We start from the raw sequence: 5,594 nt of genomic DNA on the forward strand, positions 1-5,594 counted from the left end.
AGTGCGTGAGTGAAATCTATCTGTAGTGTCCTGTGCGTGAATTCACCTCACCTCTCAGTGGTTTTGATGGTTATTTTGATGAGCTGCTGAAGGTATGCGGGATCCAGCAGGAAACTATAAATGAGATATCTTCTCCCTGTGCGACAGATCTGTTTATACCCATTTCTTTATGAATGATGTCGTGTCACCCGCCGCCACAGGCAGCAATTTCTATGATTTATCAATGTCGGTGTGACCAAAATGCTAACAACGACGCTGGAGGTGCAATTGCAGACTCATTGTGGGAGTGGAAAATTCACTTTCATTACCACCAGAGCTGCGAAGCTAATGAGCATTTTAACTCGCTAACTATTCACCCAAGAAGATGCCTAAAATGGCATCTACTCTTCAGGCATGCAGGACTAAGGTAGGTGGCTTGCAGCAGGCATCATTTTTAGGGTTTTTGTGAACCGTGATTATCAGAAAAACGTGCTATGAATCTCTCTACCTGAGATCGTTTCTTGCTGGGGCACCCCAGGGGAGAGAAATCAGGAGCACAAAGCAAAGCTGGTCTGGTGCTTTTCCTGTGAACTTCGCTCTGGGCAACTTCACTTTCACCTTGCTTGGGAGCTCCCAATTCAAGTCCCAGTTGGGGAAACACTGAAATGTGCATGTTTCAATACAGGAAACTATCTGAGACAGAGTAAAAACATAATTCTGGGAGATGAATGTGTTTCCTCTATACCCTCTGCTCATAAAGACTCAAATTCCCTTCTGCTATCTTTTCTAGGAAACAATCCATACGTCCCCTATGGATAAACATATTTTCCAGAACATATCAAAGAGAAAGTTTGGAATCTAGAACTAGGAACAACAGAGAAACAAGCAACGATAGGAAAAATAAGGAAATGAAAGTATGCTTAAATAAACTATAAGGGTAAAGCATTCTTTGTTTAAAATGGGAAGAAATAATAAATTACATTTCTACTATGAATGCAAATTTGCCTGAGGAGAAAGATCAATTACAGGAGAGAGATTAAGGATTTAAGTGACCATTAATTAACAGTAAATTATGCCCCTTGAAAGCTAATGTGACATTCACACAAGCACTAAATGACTCACAGTTCAGTGATGTTTCAACAGACACTGATGGAAGCTATCCACAGACCCAGGAAAGATTCCTCGTTAGCACTGCCTCTATGGATGTTAATAATTGGCTCCAAATAATTCACTTGTAAGATTTCTGGAAAGTAGAATGTGTCAGGGACTGAGCTATGAAGCACTTTTAGGTGCTTCATTAGAGATTAGAAGAGAGATTAAAAAAAAAGGTAAGAATACAATAGAATTATTCCTTTGTTTTCCTCGCTTTAACGAATTCTATCTTAAAGAGTTCTGGGCACTCTGATGAAAAGAGCTGTTCTCGCTTTAGTGAGTATGTCATCTTTAGGATTATAAGAGTTATACATATACCTGAGAAGTTACAAGGAGATTGAGATTTAGGTGTGTGGTCTATTGAATTCCCTGTATGTCAGGCACTGGGCTAAGAGCATTTTACATGAATTATCTCATTTGTTTTTTACAATAGCCTTCACGAGACGGGTACTCTCCAGCCCCATGAGGAGTCCCTTTACTACAGGTGAGGGACTAGAGGCTTAGTGAGGTTAGGACCACCCAAAGTCCTACAGCTTACCAATGAAGAGGCTGGAATTTAAACACAATTGACTGATCTGGATGCAAAGCCCAAGCTCTTAATCATGACATTACACTGACCTGGCTGCCTGAGACTATTAGGGACAGCAGTGAGTAGCCCTTCAAAAGAGGACTGATGTGTTACATGGTGTACATCACTGGGCAAAAACAGCCCATTGTTATTTTCTGTATATGTATGTTTTCAGGTCATAAGTATCTTATATTTGCATTGCACCTTACAGTTTCACAATGCTATCTTATTTGATCTTCACAATATGCAAAATGAACATTTAACTTACAGGAAAACTGAATCTCTAAGAGATTAATTGGCTTGTTCAAGGTCACATGGCTGATGAGTAGTGCAGGAGCAACTAAACAGGTCTCCTAATCTAGGCCTCTTACCCAGGACACTACTTTCAAGCAGCGGCCTTGAATTGGTGGTTGGCTTAGTACTCTTGTATTTACAAATCATCTTGATATTAACCCAGCAAAAGTTCCAAAGGGCAGATTTTTCTGCAACACATGTCCCCAGTATGATTTATGGTCAAGCACTGATTACTAGGCACCATTAAAACACACTTTCTGTCACGTTTAGAGCAAAAATCAAGCATAATACAAAACATTAGAAAGAGACATCATTAAGAAGAATTCCTTCCTTTTCCTTACCTTTATTTCTCTATTTTGTCTTACTTAGCTTAATGTTCACAATTATTTTCTGCTAAGAAACCCATTTGGCATTTAATGAAATTTCCTGTTCTCATTTTTATAATTAAGATATGCTTTTATCCTTTAAGTTCAACGTTCAGGATTTCCCTGCTTTAATGATAAGTGGCTATTTTTCTTCTCCACCCAATAAAAAATCATTTCCAGCTGCCAGGCTACCAAATTCCTTCCTCATCTCTGTAATTGACTCACTCCACTTCCAGTTACATTTGAAAACATGGAAACTCCTAGATATGAGCTCCAGGAGACCCCTCAAGAAAGTAGGGTGTTGGTGGGGACACCAGCATAAACATATATTCTTGATCTGTTGCCTGTTTTAAGAATCCATTGGATCCTAAGGCAAATGGCCCAATTCAGTGGAGGTAATACTCGTACCACAAAAGTTCAGTTCTAGAAATTCAGAAAAATATATTAGTTTTTAAAGTATTTTAAGGGGCATTGTACAATCAAAACATGCAAGTTTCTAGTACTTGTCTCTAGAGATATATTCACTATCTATACAAACTTTGTACGGCGGGGGGAGACCCCTGATAACAAAATGATACCCAGGTGTCTGTGGCCATGCTGTATCCAAGAGACTCTTTCTCTGGGCTACTGAAAGCTTATAATGAAGCCAAGACTATTTTGGATAATAAAAATCTGTTATTCAGACATAAAAGCAAATCTAAAAAAGAATGCCCCAAACTATCGGCGTAAAGTGCCACAAAGAGAGCTTGATTTCTAGAGAAGCAGAGATTTATCAAACAATTAGAACATTTCAGAGCATATTTTCAGCTGTGTGTAAAAAGCCCCACTGTGTGACTCTGCTTGTATATATGTTTCTGTAATTGTGAGAGCAAAGACATAACAGATCACTGGGCTCCACGTAGCTTTGCAGGACTGGCATTTTACAGAGGATAAATAAAAACGAACACTTGTAAGGACTTATACAGCACAAGGTAGAAAAATATTGTCTCTAGCTTCTAAGAGGTAACATTCAACGCCTAAAATAAAATCATTGAAAGGACCCACCTGAGGCAGCCACCAGGACGAAGGGCCACAGAGGAACCATGGCACCTGCCCGTGTCCCCAGGCACGGCCCAAGGGAAGACATGTAAGCTTGCCTATCGGATGGACTGCCACTCAGTTTTTCCTAAAGGGGCTCCTCTTCACTCCATTCTTCTCTCTTGGCCAGTGGATGCTGTCCTTGCTGGTGCTATTTTGTAAACACTAAACAGGACCAAAGGCAATGCCAGCACCACACAAATGTTTTGGAATCGATACCACTGCGATACCCCTTAACTTCTCCATTTGGTTCTGCCCCAGGATCAGATCATGGCCAACATTTCAATTTCCCTGACAGGAGATAGCTAAGTGAATAATGTAATCTAAGAGGAGCCCCTAAGGAGAGGAAATTCCACACTAATATGATTTCCTTTACAGTCTTTACCTAAGGCAGTGCTCTTGCTGACATTCAGGACACTAATTTCATTAATAATTGAGTTCTAAATAGCTGTTCTAAATCAGACTTATGCAGCTACATCTTCAGCATTTGACAGTGGCTATTGGACTCTGGAATTACACAAAGCTAATGGAAACCTGGTATTGTCTAATGAAGAACCACTGCTAACAATACAGTGGGAAAAGTGCTTTTTGTTTTTCCTAAGCCCCTTTAATTAAAAGAAACATCGATTTTTGATATATGGGAGTGCATCTTCAGTTGTCACGGCGTACAGTTCAGAAAGTAACTACATATGAGAGGATGCTTCCAGGCTTATTGAAGATGAGAGTTACTAAAGTTTAACATCATTCGATAAGATCTTTCTTTCACTTTTTGCTTGAGTATCCATCCGCTCTTCATTATTAAGGAAAAAGAGGCATGATTCTATATAACTCTATCTGCCATTGGTAGAACCCTAGATGCTCTAGAAACAAAAACTAAATTCCATACCATTTCCAGCGTCTGTCTGCTTTTTACTGTAGAGGCACAGGATTGAGATGAGTTTCACAGAGCAAACTGAGGGGGAAGAGTACATACCTGATCCCTCTTCTCCTATTCAGTCCCTTTGTTTAGAATCTATGAAGCTCTCGTCTTAATTTTCATCTACCTATAAAATGTAGCCCGATTGGTGTCCTGTTGGTGACAGGAGTTACAAATATGGAAATGGACAAAACTAGGACAAGCCCGTGGTGTTGAGTTCGTTTTGTAGGTATCAGCAGGAACTCATGGTTCTCAATACATGTTGCTAAAAAGGGAAATAAACACAGATGGAAATGTGTGTGTACACATGTCCTTACAAACACACATCCCTAGCTCTGTCCACCAGTGGGTCTGGGGAGAGGGACACCCCAGTAGCAATGAGTATACCCAATACCCAGAGCTTAGTTTCTAAATAACATACCTACCTAAAAGGAGGAAATGGAGAAATGACTGATTTCAGGGATGGACAGGAGAAGTGTAAGAAGAGCCTAGAACATCTCGTTGCGTCACAAAGTAAAGAAGTGCTAAAACGAATAATAGGGACATGGGCAAAGGACATAAGCAGCCTGAAGGGTCTCCCACTTGCCAAATCTGGGACAATTCCAGCATCAAAATCAATAATGATGGTGAAGAATTATAACCCACTAAATAAACTACTAAGCCACAAGTCCATGCTGATTTAAACAAATGAATGGCAAGAAGAGAAGGCTTTTCCTTAAGTTAGAATGCCAACTAATAAGGGCGCCTGGCTGGCTCAGTTGGTTAAGCTACTGCCTTCGGCTCAGGTCATGATCCCGGAGTCCCAGGATCGAGTCCCGCATCAGGCTCCCTGCTCAGCAGGGAGTTTGCTTCTCCCTCAGACCCTGCCCCGTCTCCTGCTCTCTCTCTCACTCTCTCAAATAAAATCTTTAAAAAAAAAAAAAAGAATGCCAACTAATAAACGTGGAAGGAATGCTAGAATCTTCATAGTAATTATTCACTCAAGAAACATCAATGTCTGATAAAAACTAGTTGGTGAAAATTTGATGAAAAACAGGACACTTACACAAGATACTCATTAATCACAATGATTAAAAACACACACACACACACACACAACTTTCCATGGAGAAATCTGGCAGACAACACCTTAATCAAACAATGAAAATTAACATTACCAATCATGGGAGTTGTGTGCCATGAGATAGGAGGAATTGAGAAGACACAGCTGCATTTCTGCTATCATCCTGCAAAAAATTCAAAA

This window comes from Eumetopias jubatus, unplaced genomic scaffold (assembly GCF_037043125.1).
Source record: "Eumetopias jubatus isolate StellerSeaLion01/CBP00866 unplaced genomic scaffold, mEumJub1_p1.0 scaffold_13, whole genome shotgun sequence".
Lineage (NCBI taxonomy): Eukaryota > Metazoa > Chordata > Mammalia > Carnivora > Otariidae > Eumetopias > Eumetopias jubatus.